At 36.5% G+C, this 25,471-nt stretch overlaps 1 pseudogene; it reads left to right on the top strand.

The window, feature by feature from the left end:
* The window catches only part of LOC118650456, a 152,785-nt pseudogene that overhangs the window by 74,010 nt on the left and 53,304 nt on the right, over positions 1 to 25,471 (top strand).

Below are 25,471 nucleotides of genomic sequence, written 5' to 3'. Positions count from 1 at the left end.
AGGGAGAGGGAGAGAGAGAGAAACATTGATTGGTTGCCTGTAACCCAGGTATGTGCCCTGACTAGGAATTGAACCCATGCCCCTATGGTGCATGTGTGGACTCTCTAACCAACTGAGCCACTCTGGAGAGCCACTTTATATCTTCTAATATCTTTAAATACTTGATGATTTATGGAGATATGTGGTTACCTTTGCTAATTAGTAAAATTTCCCTTAGAAAAGAAGCTGTGCTTTGCTTAATAATACATAAATAAAAACATGAAAGACTTTGCTATTTAGAACAGTCAAGTAATAGCATTCTTTAGTTGAGAGCATAATACACAACATATATATATATTTTTTTTTTTTTTTTTTTTTTTTTTTTTTGCCCAACTTAATACAAAGGGTATAAATACTTTATTTTTTCCTTGGGAAAATTAGAAATATTTGCTACTACTCATCGCTTCTCGGCCTTTTGCCTAAGATCAAGTGTAGAAATATTTGCTACTCATTTGCACCCTAAAGCTTCATTGTCCTGTCTGATATAATATTAAAATACTTCTCACAATGAAGATTCAGAAGCACCTAGTTTTAATATACATAAATCAGAGGGTGAAAGATGTAAAGTGTGATTCAGTTTCAAGAAAAGTATCTCACTTGTTCCCATGTCAGAGACTCAGCTTTTCTAACATTTTAAAGTTTTCAAATTGTACCCATTGATTGTACAAAATGAAATATTTTCTGTTAAGTTGGTTTAATAAATAGATGATGGACTTTTATTACACTCAAATGATGTGTTTACTTGTTACACTTAAAGTTCAGCTGGCATATTTAGAGATATTTCAAACAAAGCTTTTTTAGAAAGAAAATTCCAGTTAACATCTGAACAAGGAATGATATTCATTCTATCTGAAATAAATTAACTGAATAAGATAGGCATATCTTATATTCCTTTATCTCTTAAACTTTCTCTGCCTTTGAAAACTTTCTATAAGTTAATGTCAGCACAAGTCCTTAAAAGAAAAATAACTGAATAATTTGGCTCTATAAGTTCTGTTGATTTTGTTCTGCTTTTGATAGACTTACAATTGAGCTATAAAGAGGTTTGTTTGTTTTTTAAATATATTTTTATTGATTTCAGAGAGGAAGGGAGAGGAAGAGAGAGATAGAAACATCAATGATGAGAGAGAATCATTGATTGGCTGCCTCCTCCACTCCCCTTATTGGGGATCGAGCCTGGACCAGGTCATATGCCCTTGACAGGAATCAAACCCGGAACCCTCAGTCTGCAGGCTGAGGCACTATACCACTGAGCCAAACCAACCATGGCTATGGAGTTTTTTAAGCTCCATTACAAGTTATAGCTTCCAGTTATGTCCTCCATGGAAGTCAGCTTCGGGAAGGGAACATAAACTGAGAATTAGAGAGTTCAAGAGCCAACGGAAAAATGAAATGAAGATTAGAGCTAAATAAAAACTTAACCAAAGAAGAAACTGTGATAAAGCAGTTTTAATGAATAAGGTGAGAAGTTCCATGGAAAGGAGATATAAAAGGAAAGAGGTTTAGAAGAGCTGAAAATTCCTTTAGTAGAATGATGAAACAGCATTAGCTAACTAGTTCTTACTAAAGCTGCATCAGTGTTTGTTTAGGAAGTTGTGCAATGGAAATTCAGATTAATAACAACAGATGATAAAAAGAAAGAGTTAATAAGATTTGGGTGATAAAGGCTGGATACTTCTATTACATTTTGATGACAAATTAAAGCTGCTAAAAGATTTTAATGTTTGTATGTGTTTTGAAGAAGAATATTTATATTTACATTTTAAAAATCACATATTTAGTTTTTATGAAATTGATACACAAATGACATTAAAAACAAGATTTAACTAATAGCTTTATAATGGACAGTATTAGTATTCCACCTTATACATATCACCTTTACTTTATTGCATGTATTTTTAATTATCTTATGGTTATTTTTCCCATTACCTTTATTTTAGTAATTAATTATGCTTTACCATTATACATTTACTGTGTGTTACAATAATTAAAATTTCGCTTATTTTAACAAATTTCTTCATATCCAGCCAACATATTTTTCAAGGTATATATATGATTAACTTTGTATCTTGTACTGTCTCCTTTGTAAAGTTAAGGAAACTGAACATTAAAATAGTTTCTCATAGCTACAATACTATCTGGTCTTGTTTTATTAACCATAGAATTGCCTGGTGCAAAATAATTGCTTTATAAACTTCTATAACTGCTATCTTTGGTAGGTAACTTTCCCTCTTTATGCCTCTGTTTCCTTATTTGTGAAGGACAATAAGAATAGAACATAGATTATACAGTAGCTTTTAGAATTATGTGAGTTCATGCATTAAAGAAAACATAAAAATTGGTGCAGAGGATATACATAATATGTGTTAGTTATTGTGAGAATATTGACTCTTCCATCAATTCTAATATGCACTCTTTACTATTGATTGTGGATCATATGTTAGCTGCCAGTGTTTTTCTCTGTGGCATGTGAAATAATGGTGTATATGACAAAAACTGATCCTTGGATTCCATGATAATTTAATGGGTGAATCTTACAATCAATTCACTCTTAGATTTTATGAAACATTTTTGTCTTATTTTATTTATATTATTAAAGCTATAAATTGAATCAAATTTGAAAATAAACGGTATCAATGCCAAATGTAAATGTGATTTACATATTACATATATATAATTTGTGCAGTTATTTAAAATATTATGACTGAATTTTCTATCTTTATTATTGTATTTTTAAATCTTTTTAAGTTATTTAAAACTTTGAATATTTAGATTGCCCAATTCCTATGGAAAGCTTTCTCCTGGAATTCCTCCATTGTTCTGATCTAATATTAACTGAGTTCTCATTAGGAGAGCACCAAAGATATTCATGAGACGTCATTTTACTGCTTTCCTGATTTGATCATTTGTTACTTCAAGTTTATAACAAAATTCTTATTTTTCTGAGGCAATTCAGACATAACATGTCAAGAAATAAATTGTGAAACATTTTTTTAAAAATATATTTTATTGATTTTTTACAGAGAGGAAGGGAGAGGGATAGAGAGTTAGAAACATCGATGAGAGAGAAACATCGATCAGTTGCCTCCTGCACACTCCCCACTGGGGTTGTGTCTGCAACCAAGGTACATGCCCTTGACCAGAATCGAACCTGGGACCCTTGAGCATCCGCAAGCTGATGCTCTATCCACTGAGCCAAACTGGTTAGGGCAATTGTGAAACATTTTTGAAGACTGTTTTATATGTATAAAATGTCTTACTTAGCCCTTATTATTATTCAGTAATTTAGCTGAATTCTATAATTGTACATTATGTAACAATTTTCCATATATTTTTATTGATTTTTATCATCAATATTACTGGTAAGATGTCTGATTTTAGTCTGATTAGCATTTACTTTCATGTACTCTATTTTTTTGTATGGATTATTTTGGTGATTTCTTTGGTTAGTTTTGTTTTTGATGTATTCTTCCAAGAAACTTTTATAATCATCCTTCGTTTGTGTACTGAGATGTCACAGTGTATGTGTTGTGTGTTTTTTTTGTTGGTGTGTGTGTGTGTGTATGTGTGTGTGTGTGTGTGTGTCCCAACCCAGGTTCAGTTGCCTGCCATAATGAAAGTGAAACTCATGAGATAGGAGCTGGTTGAAAGGAAAGAGATTTATTCAAGTGCCAGCATCTTGAGAAGATGCGGGACTCCTATCCTCAAAAAAACCATCTCCACATCTCAGTGCAGGCAGAGGTTTTTATTAAAAGGGAGAGGGAAAGCAGAACAAAGAGATCGGGGGGAGGCTGTAGACATTCAGGCAGGGCAGTGTCCTTGCAGGTCCCAATATGAATTTCCATAGTCAGCATCCTTGAGTTGGCCATCTGTTTTTTTGTCAGTGAATTCCTGTATCTGGCTGGTCAGCACTAGCCAGAGCCTTGCAGATCAGGCTGCTGCTTAGGTTCACACAGAAACTAAAACTGCTGGATTGTGAAGTATACTAAAAAAAAGTTTGACATCTAAGCTGTAGTTTTGAGAAAAATCAGTTTAGAGTAACAGTTGGGTTTAACATTTACTAAGATTAATATGGGTAGCTTTATATAAGTAGAGAATATTCATTCCCCAGTCCATGTATATGTGTGTTCTATAAATTGATTGATATTTTTAATTTATAGAATTTTATCTTTTGGTGCTGTGAAATTACCCTGCATTATTTCTTTGGTATTTTCCTCTCCTATGTTTTTATCTTGTTCTTTCTTTCTAATAGCATACCTATTTTATTCTGTTGGACCAGATAGTTTTGTGTTATATACATATTATTTAAATATATTTTTGTTTTCTTGACTATTTGATTCATTTTGAGGAAATATAATTAACTGATGGGTTTTAAATAGAGGAAGAAATGATCAAATTTGTGCTTTGGTGGGGGGAAGGAGGAGAGAACAACAAAGGACTTGCATGCATGCATATAAGCATAACCAGTGGACACAGACACTAGGGAGTTGAGGGCACAAGCAGAAGAGGGGGTAGGGGGTCAATGAGGGAATAAGGAGACATGTAATACCTTAATCCAGGGGTTCTCAACCTGTGGGTTGCAAACAATGAAAATACATCCTGCATATCAGGCATTTACATTAGGATTAATAACAGTAACAAAATTACAGTTATGAAGTAGCAATGAAAATAATTTTATGGTTGGAGGTCACCACAACATGAGGAACTGTATTAAAGGGTTGTGGCATTAGGAAGATTGAGAACCACTGCTTAATCAATAAAGAAAAGATAAACATATTAAAAATTAATTATAAAAAAATTAAAAATCCAGTGTAGAAAACTGTTACTACTACTTTCTCTAAAGGTCTTAGCAAGATAATTGAAGATAACCAAAGAATACGCTCAGATTATTTTTTTTCCATTTTTTATACATCTTCCTTCTTTCCTTTCTTTAAGAACATTCATTCTTACTCGGATGAAAATTTTATTAAAATTCAATTTATATAAAATGCTTCTGACAGACCTAAAATTACCAGTTTATCTTAAGCTGCAAATGGTCTGTTATGCTGTTAAAGGTGTATATCTATACTAATAAAAGGGTAATATGCTAATTAGACTGGACATCTTCCAGGGGACCTTCTGGACATCCTTCTGGACAAAGCCATGGTGGCGGGACCAAGGCAGAGGCAGTTAGGGGAGATCTGGCTGGCAGGAAGAGGTTAGAGGTGATCAGGAAAGCAGGCAGAGGCAGTTAGGGGCAATCAGGCAGGTAGAGGAGCAGTTAGGGGCATCAAGCAGGCAAGCAGAGTGGTTAGGGGTGATCAGGCAGGCAGGCTGGCGAGCAGTTAGGAACCAGCGGTTCACGGATTGCAAGAGGGACATCTGACTGCTGGTTTAGGCCTGATCCCACAGGCATCAGGCCTGAACCGAAAGTCAGACATCCCCTGGGTTGGAGAGGGTTCAGGCAGGGCTGAGGGACACTCCCCCCACTCCGTGCACAAATTTTGTGCACTGGGCCTCTAGTCTATATATAAACTTGTAGGAAATGTGTGGCTGATAATTATATTATTTAAAAATAACAGTTTGCATCTATCTAGATATTAAAGTAAGGAAGAGGAATGCATTTTATTGGAAATATGAAATATGTAGCATTATATTAAGCTGGGAATAAAATAAGTATAGATCTCAAGGAGTTCATGCTATATTCATGTATTGAATATGTGAACAAATAGATTTAATGTAATATTTAAGTGCTGTAAAAGAGATATGAAAAAGCAATACTAACATTCAGGGAATTAATGCAGGTGATTCCCAGATTCAGTTTGTAAGGGTTACTGAGGAGGCGAATAAGTGTTTCTTAGAAAAGATAACTTATGAATTAATTAATCCTTTATGGGTTGGTAGTGTTGTACATGAAGCTGGAGACCAGACACCATGAATCATACATATAACTCCTATGGTAATCATAACCCCTATTATTTGAAAAAAAGTATAACAAGCTCAGTATTTTAAAAAATATTCCAAGGTTCTTCCATTGATGGATTTATGGAAAATAATGTTGAAAATTGTGTTTGAAGAGTAAAGGTGAGATGAAATGGTAATTAGCCTTGAATGTCAGGCTAAAGAATGTGAATTTTATAAATTTGGAAATGTTCAGGTGAGTTATAGTATGCATTTTTTTTAAAGAAGAAGTATGGTATTATAAACTGGAGATGACAATTAAGAAATTCTTAAAATAACTCATATATCCTAAAAATGTTTCCTATATTATTTAAGCATACTACAGAACACATATAATTAAAATTCCTATTAAGATATGATCTGCCATTCATTCTTTTTCTACTACTAACTCTAGTGAGACTAATAAATACAATCTGGATTTATGCACATTTTTGTTTTCAATTTTGATCCTTAGCTGGAATTAGAAAAGTGATTTTTATTGTTAGATCTTTTTTAATAGAGTTAGGTAGGAACCATGGCAGGGATACCTAAGATTATGTAACTTTATTGTTGCCCATATAGTCATAAGGGTTTCATTGTTTGTTCTCTGTAGAATTGAACACATTAGCATTATTTTCCTAAGTATATTTTTTAACAGAGTGTTGCCATGTAAGGCATTTTGCTTTGCTGGACTTAATCTCTAGAGAAGAGAACTATGGACCAAAATGGTATCATATTGACAGAACAGGAAGAAAACATCATTGTTCAATATGTTATTGACTTATTTTACCAAGAGATTTCATATGGAGATATGAAAAATATAATTTACTGCAATTTTATAACTGTATGTCAGGTGGCATAAATTGGGCTAATCAAGTATGATTTTCAATTTTTGTCTGCCTACTATTTGTCACATGCCTACTCATTGTTTGCATTTTGCTATATATTTTAGCATGTAAAAGCCACTTACATTATTTTTTTAAGGTGTAACATTTATTTTTATATGTCTTTGCAATTGTAAACTTGCAGGGTTACTGAAATACTGTAGATTAATTCTCAGTGAATAATATTAAACAAAACAATATTTTATAACAAATTTAATGGGTAATCCTGTATTTTCACTCTTTGGATGATATCACTCACTAGATGCCCTCTGGCCATGGAGAGTCCAATATCCTTCAACTCAAGCTATAGCCATTTTTAGTGGCATCTGACAGGGGGGGAAAAAGTTCACCATTTTACAGATGTGCTTGGGGTCTGCAGGCCTGAAGGATGTAGGAGTGACACGGGATATATGTCAGTATTGACTTCAGCCTGCTCCGGAGAAATACTGATTATGGCTGTTGAACATTTTCTCAGCTGCTGACCCTCCTCAGTTAGGGAATCCACTAAATATTTCTAGTTAAAAAATCCTAGAGGAGTATTTATAGGGGTTATTATACACCAGCAGACAGTAGAGAAAGCTCATCCAACTTTAAAGTATATGCAATTTTTAATATTTAGAGTCAGTGCTAATTACCAATGTTATTTCTGTATTTGGTTATTTTATATATACCTATATACTCCTGTTGCAATTTATTATGTTCCAGTTTTATGTCTATTTTTAAAATGGTTTTAAATTGTTAAATTATAGTTGACATTCAATATTATATTAGTTTCAGGTGTACACAGTTATTAGCCATTTTTATAACATATTAAGTGATCACTCCAATAAATCTAGTAGGCATCTGATACCATAGATAGTTATTATAATACTAGAGGCCCATTTCACAAAGAGATTTGTGCAATAGGCCTTCCCTTCCCCTGACTGCAGCCACCGGTTTTCCTCCGGCACCTGAGACCCAGGCCTTCGCTCCGGCCGGAGCCTTCCATCTTCGCTGCTCCAGCCTGGAGCCTTCTGTCTTTGCTCCACCACTTCGTGCCTATGTATACAAATTAACTGCCATCTTTGTTGGGTTAATTTGCATACTACCCTGATTAGCAGGTGAGTGTAGTAGAGGGAAGGTCAATTTACATGTTTGTCTATTATTAAGTAAGGTCACCTATCTTCCCTATGCTACAATTTACATTCATATCACTATTTTATAATTATCAACTTGTACTTCTTAATCCTTTCCCTGTTTGACTTGCCCCTCAATCACCCTCAGATCAGGCAACCATCTATATCTAGTAGTTTGTTTCTGTTTCGTTGGTTCATTTCTTTTATTTTTTAGATTTCACATATAAATGAAATGATATTGTATTTGATTCTTCTGCCTGACTTAATTCATTTAGCAAAATACCCTGTGGGTCCATCCAAGTTGTTGTAGATGGTGAAATTTCATTCTTTTTATGGCTGAGTAATATTCTATTATGCATATGAATCACCGCTTCTTTATCCATTCATCAATCGATGAACACTTCAGTTGCTTCCACATCTTGGTTATTGTAAATAATGCTGCAATGAGCGTATGGATGATATGTCTTTTCAAATTACTGTTTGGGATTTCTTTGGATAAAATCCCAGAAGTGGAATATCTGGGTCCTTCTTTGTCTCTTGTTATATAACCTTTGCTTTAAAGTCTATAATCACTTTGTACTTAAAGTCTATTCTATCTGGTTAAAGTAGTGCTTCCCCAGCATTTTTGTTTTCACGTTCATGAAGTATCTTTTTCCATCCCATTACTTTTAGTCTGTGTATATTTTTCAATCTGAAGTGAGTTTGTTGTTGAAAGCATATGTAAGTGTCTTAAGTTCTTACCCACTCAGCGACTCTATGTCTTTTGATTGGAGCATTTAATTTATTTACATTTAAAGTACTTATTGATAGAAATTTATTGCCATTTTATTATTCATTTTTTTTCTTTTTTAAAAATGAACCTTTTACATTTTATATAATACTGGTTTGGTAATGATGAATTTGTTTAGCTATTTCTTATCTTCAAAGCTTTAAAAAGAAATCTTTATTGTTGAGAGTATCCCCCCCCCCCCATTTTTCCCCTTCACCTGGTTCCCACCCTGCCCCAGGCCTTTAGCACCCTATTGTTTGTGTCCATAGGTAATGCATATAAGTATGTTCTTTGGTTAATCTCTTCCTCCCCCCTTCTCTCTGATATTTGTCAGTCTGTTCCATGTTTCCATGCCTCTGGTTCTATTTTATTCAACAGTTTATTTTGTTCATTAGATTTTTTGTTCATTTATTTTGATTTTTATATTCAATTGTTGCTAGCTATGTATTTACCATTTTTTTGTTCATAATTTTTAAAACTTTTTTCTTGTTCTTGTTCTTGTTCTTTTTCTTCTTAAATAATATCCTTGAACATTTTATGTAATACTGGTTTGGTGGTGATGAACTCCTTTAGCTTTTTCTTCAATTCTAAATGATAGCTTTGCTGGGTAGAGTAATCTTGGTTATAGGTCCTTGCTATTCATCACTTTGACTATTTATTGCCACTCCCTCTAGTCTACAAAGTTTCTGTTGAGAAATCAGCTGACAGTCATATCTCTCTTTCAATTCTAAATGATAGTTTTGCTAGGTCAAATAAACTTGGTTGTAGGTGCTTGCTTTTACTCACTTTGAAATTTCTTGCCACTCCCTTCTTGCCCAAAACTTTCTATTGAGAAAGTAGCTGATAGTCTAAATACACATCCATTGCAGGTAACTAACTGTTTTGTGTTTTTTGTTATTTTTAATTTTTTTTATTGTTGAGAGTATTACAGATATCCCCTATTTTCCTCAATTCCCCCCCTTCACCTGGCTCCCACACATTCCAGGCCTTCCCCAACTATCGTTGTGACCATGGGTTATGCATATATCCATATAAGTTATTTAATTAATCTCTCACTGATCTCCCTTCTACCTTCCCTCTATGATCTGTCAGTCTGTTCCGTGCTTCCAAGTCTATGGTCTTATTTTTATTTTATTTTTAAATATATTTTTATGGACTTCAGAGAGGAAAGGAAAGGGAGAAAGAGACAAACATCAGTGATGAGAGAATCATTGATTGGCTGCCTCCTACACATCCCACACTGGGAATTGAACCCACAACCTGAGCATGCATCCTGACTAGGAATCAAACCCTGATCTCTTGGTTCATAGTTAACCCTCAACCACTACTGAGGCAGCTGGGCTATGGTCCTATTTTGTTGGTCAGTTTATTTTGTTCATTAGATTCATATATAAGTGAGATCATGTGATATTTGTCTTTCTATGATAGGCTTATTTAGCTGTGCATAATACTCTCCAAGTTCCTTCATGATATCTTGAATGGTAAGAAATCATTCTTTTCACAACTGCAAAGTATTCCATTGTGTAAATGTACCCTTGCTTTTTTTATTCACTCATCTACTGATGGGTGCTTGGGCTATTTCCAGATCTTAACTGCTATAAATAATGCAGCTATGAACATAGGGGTGCATATATTCTTTCAGAATGGTGTTTCTGAATTCTTAGGATATATTTCCAGAAGGGGGATTGCTGAGTCAAGGGCAGTTCCATTTTTAATTTTCTGAGGAAACTCCATACTGTTTCCCATAATGGCTGCACCAGTCTGCATCCCTACCAGCAGTGTACTAGGGTTCCCTTTTCCCCACATCTTTGCCAACACTTATTATTTGTTGATGTATTGACGGTAGCCATTCTGGCAGGTGTGAGGTGATACCTAATTGTGGTTTTAATTTGCATCTATCTGATTATTAGTGATGTTGAGCATTTTTCAATATGTCTCTTGGCCATCTATTTCTCCTCTTTGGAGAAGTGTCTATTCAAGACCATTGCCTATTTTTAAAATTGAATTATTTGTCTTCTTTTTGTTGAGTTGTATGAGTTGTTTATATATTTTGGAAATTAAACACTTATCAGATGAATCACTGGTGAATATATTCCCATATTTTGGGTTCCCTTTGCATTTTGAGGATGGTTTCCTTTGCTGTGAAGAAGCTGTTTAGTTTGATATAGTATCATTTATTTATTTTTCCTTTCTCTTGCCCTAAGACATGTCTTGATGTATGGACAAAAATTCTGCTATGTGAAATGCTGAGGCTTTACTGCCTATATTTTCTTCTAAGACTTTTATGATTTCATTACTTATATTTAAGTCTTTTGTCCATTTTGAGTTTATTCTTCTGTATGGTATAAATTGGTAGTCTAGTTTCATTTTTTATATGTACCTGTACAATTTTCCCAACATCATTTATTGAAGAGACTGTTTTACTCCATTGTATGCTCATGCCTCCTTTAAATGACATAGAGACTAAAACAAACAAATGAACAACAAAAATACAAAATATCACTGAAACCAAGAGCTAGTTCTTTGAAAACATAAACAAGATTGAGGAACCTTTAGCCAGACTCATCAAGAAAAAGAGTTCCAAAATAAATAAAATCAGAAATAAAAGAGGTGATAACAACAGATATAATAGAAATACAAATAATTATAAGAAAATATTATGAGCAACTCTATGGACAACTTGGGTAAAATGAAAAAAAAAAAAAAAAAAGGATTCTAGAAACATACAATCTGCCAAAACTAAATCAGGAGGAATCAGAAAACTTGAATAGGCTGATAACTAAGAGAATTGAAGCAATAATTTAAAAAAAAAAATCCCATCAAGCAGAAGTCCTGAACTGGATGGATTTACAGGCAAGTTTTAGCAAACATTAAAAGAAAAATTAACACCTATTCTCCTCAAATTATTTAGAAAATTCAAGCGGAAAGAAGAGTCCCAGCCTCTTTTAATGAGACCAGAAGTATCCTAATTTCAAAATCAGATAGAGACACTACAAATAATGAAAATTATGGGCCAATATCACTGATGAACATAGATGCTAAAATACTCAAAAATATTAGCAAATAGTACCTAGCAATCCATTAAAAAGATCATACACATGACGAAATGAAATTTATTCTGAGAATAGAATGCTGGTATGATATTCACAAATCAATAAATGCGATACAGCACATAAACAACATAAAGGAGAAAAATCACAGGATCATATCAACAGATACAGATAAAGCATTCAACAAAATAAAGGCCATATATGACAAACCTGCAGCCAATATCACACTTAATCAGCAAAGACCAAAAACTTTTCCTTTAAGAACAGGAATAAGACAGGGTTGTCCACTTTCACCACTCTTATTCAACATAGTACTGGAAGTCTTCAGAAAAGAAGAAAAAAATAAATAAAAGGCATCCAAATTGGAAAGGAAGAAGCAAAACTGTCATTATTTCCAGATGGCATGATAACGCATATAGAGAACCCTAAACACTCCAGTAAAAAACTATTAGATTTAAAAAATAAATTCAGTAAAGCAACAGGAAACAAAATTAATCTCCAAAAATTGATGGCATTTTTATACACTAGCTAGAGACCAGGTGCATGAAATTTGTACAGGGGTGTGTGTGTGTGTGTGTGTGTGTGTGTGTGTGTGTGTGTGTGTCCCTCAGGCAAGATTTCACCCTCTCCAATCTGGGACCCCTCGAGGGTCTAAATGGGCAGTCGGTCATCCCTCTCACAATCCAGGACTGCTGGCTCCCAACTGCACACCTGTCTGCCTGCCTGATTGCCCCTAACCACTTCTGCCTGCCAGCCTGATCACCCCCTAACCACTCCCCTGCCAGCCTGATCAACTCCTAACTGCTCCCCCGCCGGCCCGATTGCCCCTAACTGCCCTCCCCTACCAGCTTCTTCACCACAAAATGCCCTCCCCTGCAGGCCTGGTCATCCCCAACTGCCCTCCCCTGCAGGCCATCTTGTGGTGGCCATCTTGTGGCCATATGGGGGTGGCCATCTTTGACCACATGGGGGAGGCCATCTTGTGTGTTGGAATGATGGTCAATTTGCATACTGGACATGACTAATTAGCATATCCAGGCTAATTAGCATACCCCTCTCTTATTATATAAGATAATGAACTCTCAGAAATAAAAATTTAAAAAAAACCTATGCCATTCACCTTTGCAACTAAGTCCTTTTACTTTCTGCTATTAAGACTCCTTCTTGGTCTTCAACCTTTGGCATTCTAATTATGATAAGTCTTGGTGTGGCTATTTTGAGTTCATCTTGTTTGAAACTCTGCACTTCCTGGCTTTATATATTTATTTACTTCACCAAGTTAGGAAGTTTTTTTATTATTTCTTCAAATAGGTTTTCAATTTCTTTCTCTCATCTCTGGTACCCTAATGATATGAATGATGATAAACTTGATGTTGTTGAAGAGGCCCCTTACATTACCCTTTTTTTTTCCTTGTTTTTAATTCTTTTTTCTTTTTGCTATTCTGATTGGGTGTTTTCTGCTACCTTATCTTCCAAATTGCTTATTCGATCTGTTGTTTCATCTAATCTACTGTTAGTAACCTTTAATGTATTCTACATTTTAGTTATTGTATTCTTCATTTCTGACTGAGTCTTTTTTACGTTTGTTTTCTATCTCTATTTTTATGTTTCATATCTCTGTTGAAGTTCTTGATGAAATTAGTGAGCATCCTTATAACCAGTGTTTTGAACTCTGCATCTGGTAGATTGCTTGTCTCCATTTTTAGTTGTTTTTTCTGTAATTTTATTCTGTTCTTTCATTTTGGATGTATGTCTTTGTCTCCTCATTTTTGCTGCTGTGCTCTGGTTTTTGTTGTTTATTTTATAGAGCTGTTATGTCTGGTAGAATTGCCTTATGCAGTAGAGGTCCTGTGGGCCCAGTGGCACAGTCTTCCTGGTCACAAGAGCTGGGTACTCCATGTGTATCCTTTGTGTGTTTTGTGTGTGACCACCTTTTGTAGTTGACCCTTGATTGCTGTTGTCCCATAAGTAGGAGGGATTAACTGTCAGGTTGATTGGTTGTGAGGTCTGGTTGTGAGTACAGTGGAGGTGCTGTTGTGCAGGGGCTGAGCTATGGAATATGTTCACTTCACTAGCACTCTGGTGCCTGCTAAGTCTGTCCTTTGAGTGTGTTGTTTGTGGAGGTTGGGTGTTACTCTGTTGTAGTCTGCACCTAGCCACTGGGGATGTTGGTTCTGGGGTCTCTTGGGAAGGGTTCTGGGGTAGGGCAAGCTTAGCCACTGCCTGTGCCCTGACAAGGGGCACTTGGTATAAGCTACAAAGTTATCTGCAGATGGTTGCCAGTGTGCTGGCCTTGGAGAGTTCTTGGAGAGACTTGGCTGTGAACTGAGGGTGGGTGATGCTAGTGCTGGGGTTGGTCTTCTTAGCAAGGGGTCACACTGAGGCCAAATTCTGCTTGTCTGGGGTTTGTAAACCTTTGAGAGTTTTTAGGCGAGTCCACAGCAGGAGCAAAGTCAGGCCATTTGTATGGAAAAGCCACTGGAAATAAATTGGGGGCGGGGGGCTTATGTGTTGGGTAAGATGGGGGTCTCAGGAATCACCAACAAGGAACTAATGGTATTAACCAGGCAATGGAGACTCAGATATGGCACCCATGCCTACACATGCAGGATGGGATGGGGAAGGGATCAAAGGAATAATGGCTTTTGCCAGCACTTCTGTCTGGGAGAATGCTGCTCATCCAGCCCTCATCCTGAAGTCAGACAATTCAGTTCCTCCCCTATATTCCTGGTGCTTTTCAAGTTTCTGCCCTAGCAGTGGAGCTCAGAGCAAGTGAGTCTGAGTATGCTCATGCATGAACCCTTTAAGAGGAACTCCTGGAAGTCCAGAGCCCTCCATCTCACTCAGCCACAATCTCTGCTTGTTTTCATAACCAGAAGTTATTGGACTTCTCTTCCTAGAATTGGCTGGGACCCAGGTGTAGGGCTGGGAGCCCTAACTTTTCAGAAGGGACTTTGGCAGCCAAGAAATCCCTCTGAATTTTTTAAAAAATGTTTTATTATTATTATATTTTAGAGAAGGAGATAGGGAGAGGGACAGATAGAAACATCAATGAAAGATAAACATCAACACCCATCAGCTGCCTCCTGCATGCCCTACTGAGGATTGAGCCTGCAACCCAGGCATGTGCCCTGACCAGGAATCGAACTGGCAACCTCTTGGTGCATGGGCCAATGCTTAACCATTAAGCCACAGCTGCCAGGCTACCACTGAACTTTTATTGCCGTGCGTGTGTGTGTGAGATTAGTCTGTTCTGCCTCTCCACCTGTCCTCCCACCCTTGAGGTGGCTTCTTCTGTCTCTCCTCAGTTATATGACTTTTGTTTGACTAGACTTCAGGCAGGTCTCAATGATGGTTGTTCTTTAGTTTATTTGTTATTTTGATGTGGTGAATAGAAGAGGTGGGTTCAGTATTTATCTACTCTGCCATCTTGATCAGAGGCCTCTTTTATTCTTAACTATATGGAAAATATATTTAAATAATATTTATTTAGGCATTAAATTTGTATTTCATACAATTAATGTATAACTGTGGTTTGTTTGTTTGTTTTTGGCCTAAGTCTCCCAATATTAAGTGTTTTGAGCTATTGTTTTACTTTCATATTTGAAAAGGGAAGCTATATTGATAAGGAATTATCATCCTATAGATTGAAAGATAGATGGAAGAATAAACACTTTCTGGATTCATTTTTTTGAACTTATCATATCTTTAAATGTGAAATATGTTAGTATTTATCTCAGCCGTGGGCAAACTACTACTACTTTTGTTCCGGCCCTCCGGTCCAGTTTAAGAACCCATTGTGGCCCTCAAGTCAAAAAGTTTGCCCACCCCTGATTTATCTGTTTAAAGGGATAATTTTCCAAGAAACGTTTTTAAGAACATTAAATATAGCTATATTTATTTTAATATTTTAACAATGTTGACTATTTTCAGTTGACCAAATACTCAACTAATTTCTATGAAATACACAGGAAAATGTCCTGCTTAGCTAATAGTATCTATCTATCTATCTATCTATCTAATCTATAATTTATCTATCTATTTATCATATACCCATCTATCATTTATCTATTTATCTATCTATCATCGAACTTTCAACATTTTATATTCATGGACTTGGAAGATGGAATTCTGTTCATTTAATAATTTTCATGTGAAAGGATATCAGTGTGACTCTTTGGGTAATATAGTTGAAGGATGACAGCTGACATTTCTAACATAAATGACATCTCTTTTCACACAGAATTCTCTTCACAAAGATGTTTTCTGTAGAGCTTCTAATTTTCTCATTTTTTTCTGATGAATAGGAAACCACGTTTAAGATACATTTATAAATTTATTTTTTATTCAATAGACTCAGATTATAGATCCATGCAAATTTAGAGAGGAAAGACTTCAAATTTAAACCTCTACATCAGACTAACCTTGAACTACTCATTTAATCTTCCTAAGCCTTGGTTTCTGCCTCTATAAAATAAGCAAAGTAATAACTACATTACAGGGTGCTTTAGAAGTGTGCAATTAATGTGCTACATAGCAGGTAGGATAAAGTCTTATGCAAAGTAAGTGTTCAACTCTTGTTATTTCCCTCTTTTTGTTATTAGTTAAAAATAAAATAGAAACATGTCATAATTAAGCGACAAAGAGGAATTTGTTTATCTTGATTTTAGGGCATCTAAATGGTGTTGCATGTCCTTCATGTAAAAATACAACATAACCAGTTAATAGAAAAATGCTGATTTTATTCATATTTTTATAAGAATATGAACTGCTTTGTTAGGTTTTAGTAGCATATCACAGAAAGGAAAAATAAGTTTGGTATATTTCTGAGCTATTTTAGATTGATTTAAGGTGGGTTTTCAAATTAGGGGTTTTATTGTGTAAGGATCAAAATATAATGGTTTAGGATTGCAGGGCACACCAAAGTTTGGATTTTGTTTGGATTACTTCAAAGAGACCAGTAAAAAAAAACAATTATTTGATGATATTGAATAACTGAGTTAAATAGTTTGATGTTTAATATGGGGGAGAAGAAGAATTACTGGAAGGAACAGCAGTAGAATTATTCTCAACATTTTTCAACCTGGACAAAAATTTTTTTGTAATAATAAAATTATTTTGTTAGAGATAGTGGATACAGTAAGTCATCTGTTCTGGGGTGGATTCAGGTCTCATTGTCATCCCTTATGGTTATTTTCAGCCTGACCTAAATGATGCATCATTAATATATACGGTCTTGATTAATCCAGATCACAGCAACATGAGTTATATCATGCTTTCATGTCGAGTTTACTGTTATGGTTGTTTAAACCCCCATATATACCAGGATCTCACAGATATCGATAGATAGACGATAGATAGATAGATAGATAGATAGATAGATAGATAGACAGATAGATAGATGATATATACATGATAGCTAGATGATAGATATCAGAACAGCAGTGAACATGTGAAGATCACAAGCTAAACAGTCCAACAGAGACATAATAAAAAAAAAAAGGATTATTATCAGAGTTTGTAGTTCACTGCCAGGCTATTAATATGTAATGGTGAGATCATTAGGCAGATCTAGAGCAAAGAGAAGTTTGTCTTACTTGTAGGATCTGTGAAAAATGAGACAGACTTCAAATATGCACCATCTGTTCCTTCACTTCTAAGTTCTACTTCTTAAAAGTTCAGTTATAGAAGCTAGTTCCCACATAAGCTACTGAAGTTGTATTCCATGGCAAAAACTAATCTTTTCTATCTGAGATGTGATTTTTAGGTTTTTATACTTCAGGATACCAGCCCGTGTTGTGTTTGCCATCTAAAAAGTTTTGCATAGGTTGAATCCTGTTAACCAGATAATCAACTGATACCAGGCAACACAAGAATCTCATTCTAGTGCCCTCTTCTAACAGGGGTACTCTTTTTATCAGAATGTTGTTACAAGAACTATAAAGCTTTGGAATTTTGAGAAAAGTAGGAAGAACTAATGTTAATTCTGAGATGAAAAGAAACAAAACTCTCTCGAAATCCTCCAACTCCCATGCATTTAAGCTATTAGCATCGGACTAATGACAATGCCATCGATTTCTTTGGGTGTCACCAATTCTCCTCGTTACTATATGATAGTGACAGGCGGGAACATGTGTTGTGATACATCATCTCCGTTCCCAAACAATATATCATTGCAAGAAGACTTTGCCAAAATTACATGAGACTTAAGCGATGTACCGAATGCCATCACCAACAGTTATGAGAAGCTTTCCTCTTTTTTTTTTTTTTCCAAAACAAACTACATGACTTAAAACCAGGATAACCTAGATCTTGATTGATAGGAGTTTACATCTCCCAATTAAAGAGGCATATAACATCCACGAATCACTGGAATATAATGTCTCTTCCCATTGAAGATGACTAGGAAAACTTCAGAAGCATATCAGATATTTGTAAGGAAATAGATTCCACCCAAGACTTTTAGATCAAATCAGCAACATAAGATGTAGATAGCTTTCAATGAAGATTCACAGAACAAAACCTTAGATTATTGCATTTTATTTATTCTTTTATTCTTCATTTTTCTACCTATCTTCTTTCCAGTTTTATTGATTTAAGGCTACCTTTAATTTTGTTAATTATAAGCAATTATAATTCTTAATATTACTTTTTACCTTTAATACATTCTTCAGTATGAGTTCAAAATTTAGTTGCAAATGGTATGTGAACTGGCTAACTCATACAACAAACTGACTTGGATTTGTGCACACATTTTTTTTGAGAACCACCTAACTTTCATTAATACTAGTCATTTGTCACTTTTAATTTTATTTTTAATTTAACTTTTTACCAAATAATTCTTTTAACGTGCTCTCAGGCAATGAAAGTATTCCATGCATCCTGAGAATAAGAAAACAATGAAAGTCACATATGCACAAGACATTCATGCGATAAATATATGAAATAGAGTTAATCAAAGGGTTACTGAGTTTTGGGCTTACTTAGCCTTACCTGGCCTTTTACCAAAATTATGCTGGTGACAAATAATGAACAGGATCTAAAATTTTAATACATTTTTTTCTCACCAGTATTGTGTGAGTGTAGTAGCAGCTTTGCCTTTTGCTGTGGTAGACAGTGTCATGTCTAGGTGTATGCTGCCATTGGTGGTACTCCCGTGTTCCTAAGCAGCCATCTTTGTAGCTTATTCTCATGCAGACTGCATTCATATTTTCCACAGCACCTTTCCCCCTGCCCCACCCCCGCCCCTGGCTGGCATTAATTGCTGCTATGTGATAATACCTTTTGAAACTTTTAAAACATTCTTTTTGAGTATATGATGGGTCGGAGCTCCTCTCCTCGGGACTGGACCTCTTTAGCTGCCAGGAACTGGGAGAAGACACAGCAGCCTCAGGCATATAGAACATGTTTTATTGCAAAAAAAAAGCAGCCATGGCAAACAAGGTAGCCATTGCTAACAAAGCAGCCATGGCAAACAAACAGCCAGCCACCAGGCACATGTTTTATACTAACTCAGACACAAGAGGCTTCTTACCAAATAGTAGCATCAGCATTACATAAGATAAAGGTGCACCTGCGCAGTGTGTACAGCAAAACTGCCCTGTCAGTGCCTTTGCACAGGATTACAGAAAATGGGTCTTTAACACCCTCATACTCTAATCAGAGACCCCACAGTATATAACTGGGATGTCTAGTTATGGGCAGCAGGGGCATTGTCCCCACTCTCTAAGCTGTTCCCTTATATCCACCTTTTAAGAGAACGTTAGAGCACATAGAAGTTCTCTAATGTTTCTACTACTTTTGGATGAGTTTGAGAACTCTCCTGGTTTTTTAAGAATTCCCAAATTATAGCCTACTCCCCACGGCTTATCCATTATCACTGTGTACGTAAGGCCTCTATTTCCAGCTGACTGAAAAGCTCTGGTGAGCACACTGATGTCTGCCTTCTGGGTAGATCTTGACTCTGTCAAAGTGCCATATTCTAGGGGTGAGATCACATCTTTCAGAGGCCATGCCAAGGGTGTGTTTTTTTCTTCTTCAGTATCAAGTTACTACAAATCACTAAATAAGATTAATAAGAAAATAAGATTACATTCTCAAGATTTTTCCAATAAATCTACCTGAAATAGTTTATGAATAAGAGTTTAGACAATTATGAGTTTTTCCTTTTTCATTAATGAAATAAGAGTAGCAGGATCCAAAACATTACAATGATGAATGGAAATGTATGAGGGAGAAAATGGGATTTCATAGGAAATAAGTCTGCTTTCTAAAAATGTGTATTTTTTGCCCTGGCCCATATGGCTCAGTTGGTTGAGCATCCACCTATGAATCAGGAAGTCATGGTTCGATTTCTGGTCAGGGCACATGCCTGAGTTGCATGTGGAGGGCATGCAGGAGGCAGCCCATCAATGATTCTCTCTCATCATTGATGTGTTTCTCTATCCCCTCTCCTTTCCTCTCTGAAATCAGTAAAAATATATTTTAAAAAATAAAAAACGTATATTTTCAATGAAAGAAAACATAGTAAAACATGAAGAATGATTAAGTTTAAAGGAGATGCTAAAGCCAAATTTGCAGGAGCCTCTGCTTATTTATCTGCTTTGGCTATTATCTTTAGACAAAGTGGATAGGTTTTTGGCATGAGGTCAAGACAGAATCTACAGTTAGGTATTGGTCTATACACTATGATCATTTCTGCAACATTGATCAAGAACATTAAGGACTTGTCCAAAGCTCTCATGTGTGAATTGGCAGAAAGGTTTATGATGATTAGGTAAGCCCAAACCAGATGTTTAAAGAAAAATTTTACTCACATATGTTTTCAAGGAAGAGTCTCACCTACCAAGGATTTGCTTAAGTTGTACAGTGTTTTGGTGATTTCAGAAAAATTAGGCCTATGGCCTGTAAGAGTCAGTAACATTAAGGAATTCCTTCAATTGTCTTTTCTATTGATCTGGGAAAGTTTTAAATGACTTGTAGTCAGTCAGCAACAAAAGATCTGTCTCCTTGGGATATATTATGCTCTAGATAATGGACTTCCCTTAAGAAAACATTTAAATTCTCTTTGGAAATCTTATGCTCTTTCTAAACTTTAATAGTAAGTAGATACAGTCAATCAATCTTAGAATTTTCTTTATTATTAAAACAAAACTAATGAGCATACACATACTGAATATGAGTAGAATCTCAGGGAGGTGCAATGCTTCCTTAAGGTCTTGGTTGGGGACTTGTGAAGAGTGCTGAATGCCCCACACTCCTGGGGTATGATTTGTTCTATGATGTTTTTTGTTTGTTTTTTGTTTGTTTTTTTATCCAGGAGAAGGTGCACATTGCCTATATTGATCTGATTTTAAAAGGACACTAAATAAAGTAGCACAGAGATCTGCAGGTTCAACTAATTCCAGTTTACAATGTAGTTGGGGGGAAAGACTCTTCTATTTTTATGGTTCTCAGATTCTAAATAAATGTATATCCTTGCTTCCTGTATTTTTGACAGGGAGGATTGGAGGACTGTGAGACTAGTAAAGGTATGTTGAGCACTTTCTCTATTATTAGGGTTTTAATATTGGTTTTAGTCTGTTTTTACATTCTTGTTTAAGAGCTAATTTATTAGTTTGAATAGAGGTTGACATGGGACACTGGGCACATAAACTGACTTAGACCCCAAAATCCAACCTATAGAATATTTTTTCTAAGAAGTGAGCACTTCTCCTAAGTATTTAATTTGGACTTATTTTGGACAGAAGGGTACTCATGAATCAGTGTCTAAAATAGCTATTACTTATTATGAAAAGAGATGACCTTAGGGAGTTGAAGAAGACTGCCAGGAGAGGATTTAAACTGGCAATTCCATTTGCCACTAAAAGCTTCACAATTAAGTTAGTGGGTGTGTTCCCCAAAAGCAGGAAGAATGTTCCTTGTTTATGGGTATGAGGTAATAGGTTTGGACTGGGCAGAATGTCTGAGGACTGTGATTACTAGAGATATCTACAATCAGAATAATTTGTTGACTCTGAGGTGGGGGATTGTATAACATTGTTTAGATTTAAAGTGATAATGCATTGCCCATATCAAACTTTTTCAAAGTTGTCCTTTAAAAAAGACACTTTTACTTTTACTTTAAGGTTTTATTGAGATATATTTTATATACCATACTAGAGGCCCAGTGCACAAATTTTTGTGCACTCGGGGGGGAGGGGGGTCTCTCAGCCTGGCCTGTGCCTTCTCGCAGTCTGGGACCCCTTGGGAGATAACGACCTGCTGGCTTAGGCCTGCTCCCGGGTGGCAGAGGGAAGGCCCAATCCCTAGGTGCAGCCCCTGGTCGGGCTCAGAGCAGGGCCGATTGGGGAGTTGGGGCGCCGCCCCATCATGCACAGAGCAGAGCAGATAGGGAGGTTGTGATGCCATCCTCAGTCACGCTCAGGGTAGGGCCAATTGGGGGGTTGGGGCATCACCCCCTGTCACACTCAAGGCAGGGTCGATGGGGAGGTTGCGGCGCCACCCCCTGTCACGCACAGAGCAGGGCCAATCAGGGGGTTGGGGCACCGCCCTCTATCACCCACAGAGCAGGGCCCATCAGGGGGTTGGGGCACCATCCTCTATCACCCACAGAGCAGGGCCCATCAGGGGGTTGGGGCACCGCCCTCTATCACCCACAGAGCAGGGCCAATCAGGGGGTTGGGGCGTTGCCACTCTCACACTCAGGGCAGGGCCGATGGGGAGGTTATGGCTCTACCCCATCACACACAGAGCAGGGCCCGTGGGGGGTGGGGGGGTTGGGGAGCTCCCCCCTATCAGGCACAGAGCAGGGCTGCTCAGGGGGTTGGGGCCCCGCCCCCTGTCACACACAGAGCCGCAGGGCGATCAGGGGGTTTGGGCGCTGCCCCCTGTCACACTGATCCCGGTGCCGGGAGGCATATTACCCTTTTACTATATAGGGTAGAGGCCGGGTGCATGGGTGGGGCCGGCTGGTTTGCCCTGAAGGGTGTCCTGGATCAGGGTGGGGGTCCCCACTGGGGTACCTGGCCAGTCTGGGTGAGGGGCTGAGGGCTATTTTCAGGCTGGGGGTGACTGAAGTTCCCAACCACTCCTTTTTTTCTTTTTTTTTTTTTAATTCTGGGCCAGCTTTACCTTGAGGCTTGGCTCCAGCTCTTAGGCCTGCCTCCGCGGCTGAAAGTAGGTTTCTGGCCTTTGCTTACAATGTTGCGAATCTGCTGGCTGAAGTCCAGCGGTATTTGTTACAATGTTTCTTAAACTGCCCACTCAGAGGCCTGCTGCTGCAGGTGCGTAACTTTGGTTTCCTCCAACGATCCTCCGTCACTGAAGCAAGCAAGCCTCATGTTAGTTTCAAGCTGCCTGGCTGCCGGCCGCCATCTTGACTGACAGTTAATTTGCATATCTCGCTGATTAACCAATGAAAAGGGTAGCAGTTGTACGCCAATTACCATGTTTCTCTTTTATTAGTGTAGATAATACTACCATATACAATGCACAGTTCAGTGTGTTTTTTATTCACAGAAAAAATTATATGTATATCATCAAAATCTAGAACATTTTAACATAATTACCACCAAAAAACATGTGTATATTTGATTTCATTCCAAATCCCCGACCCCTCCAACTCCAGGTAACTGCTAATTTATTTTAGGTTTCTATGGATTTCCTTATTCTGATAGTGATATTATATATAATATTTTATAGATTATATTTGACATAATAATACTTGTAAAGTTTAATGGATAAACCCATTTTTTTTATTTCCATATGATATTCTATTGTGTGTATATACCATATTGTTTAATCCAATCATCAGTTTATAGGCATTTAGGTTGTTTCTATTTATTTGCTATTATGAGTAATCCTGCTATCTACTTTTGCACACACAAAAATTTGTTTATGTGTATGGATTTTGCCTGGACATGTTTTTGTTTCTTTTGGATGTAAATTTAAAAGTAGAATTGCTGGATCATTTGTAACATTATATTTAAGATTTTGAGGAACTGACAAACTGTTTTCCAAAGTTTACATTCACACTAAGAAATTGTATGATTGTTTCAATTTCTCTCCACATTATTGCCAACACTTCTTATTTGCTGTCATCTTTTCTAGGCACCTAATGGATATAAAGTGACATCTTATGGTGGTTTTGATTTGCATTTTTGTACTAATGATAGTGAGCATCTGTTCCCATATTTAGTGGCCATTTGTATATTTTTAGGGGGGAAAGTCTTCAAATGATTTGCTTATGTTTTAATTGGATTATTTATTCTTTTATTGTTTATCTGTAAGAGTTCTTTATGTTCTGGGAAAAAAATATCCCTTGTTAGATATGTGATTTGCAAATGTATTTTCCTATCCTGTGTGTTGTCTTTCACTTTCTTGATGATATCTTTTAAAGCAGTTTTTAATTTTGATTAATTCCAATCTGTGTATTACTTCTTTGACTGTGTTTTTTGGTATCTTACCAAAGAAACCACTACCTAACTGAAAGTCAGAAAGAATGTATTATATGTGGGTTTTTTTTTTCCCCTAGAAGTTTTATTCATTTAGCTATTACACATAAGTCTATGATCCATTCTGAGGTAATTTTTCTGTATGGAGTGAGAGAGAATAGGGTGTAAATTTAAACCCTGTGGGGATATCTGTTTGATTCAGCATCATTTGTTAAATAGACCATTAACTCCTCATTGGATTATCTTGGCATTCTATTGAAAATCAACTGACCATATATTTAGAGTTTATATCTGCACTCTCTATTGTAATAATTTTATCTATATGTCTATCCTTATGCCAGACTGCACTGTCTTTATTACTGAAACTTTTTAGTTTGTTTTGAAGCCAAAAAGGATGAGTCCTCCAAATATTTTCCTTTTAAAAATATTTGGCTATTCTAGGTCCTTTACATTTCCATATGAATTTTAGATTTAGCTTGCCATTTTGCTAAAAAGAAAAAAACAGCTTGGATTTTAATAAGGATAATATTGGATCTATACATCAGTTTGGGTACTATTAGCATCTTAATAGTATTAAGGCATCTAAACCAGGTACATGGAATTACTTTTATTTGTTTAGATATTTTCTTTAGTTTCAATGATGTTTTATAAATTTCAGTGTACAAGTATTGTACAAGTTTTTTGTTAAATTTATTCCTAGTATACATAAAGTTGGTTTTTTTACTTGAATTTTGGGTGTTTATTGTTAACTAAAGGCCCGGTGCACAAAAATTCCTAGTGGGGTCCCTCAGCCCAGGACCCCTAAGGGGATGTCCACCTGCTAGCTTAGGCCCGATCCTCTGGGGATCGGGCCTAAGCTTGCAGTCAGACATCCCTCTGGCAGCCCAGGAGCCCTCAGGGGTTGTCTGATTGATGGCTTAGGCCCGCTCACCACGGGAGCGGGTCTAAGCTGCAGTCAGACAGCCTTAGTGCTGCTGAGGAGGCAGGAGAGGCTCCCACCACTGCCGCTGCACTCATAGCCATCAGCCCAGCTTGTGGATGAGCGGAGCTCCCGCTGTGGGAGCACACTGACCACTGGGGGGAATCTCCTGCGTTGAACATCTGCTCCCTGGTGGTCAGTGTGCATCATAGCGACCAGTCATTCCTGGTTGTTCCACCATTAGGGTCAATTTGCATATTAACCTTTTATTATATAAGATAGATAGAAATACAATGAATTTTTGTACCAAAAATTACTATA

The sequence above is a fragment of the Myotis myotis genome, unplaced genomic scaffold (genome assembly GCF_014108235.1).
Source record: "Myotis myotis isolate mMyoMyo1 unplaced genomic scaffold, mMyoMyo1.p scaffold_m19_p_3, whole genome shotgun sequence".
Lineage (NCBI taxonomy): Eukaryota > Metazoa > Chordata > Mammalia > Chiroptera > Vespertilionidae > Myotis > Myotis myotis.
The sequence above is the reverse complement of the archived record's forward strand: the minus strand, read 5'-3'. Positions and strand labels throughout refer to the sequence as shown.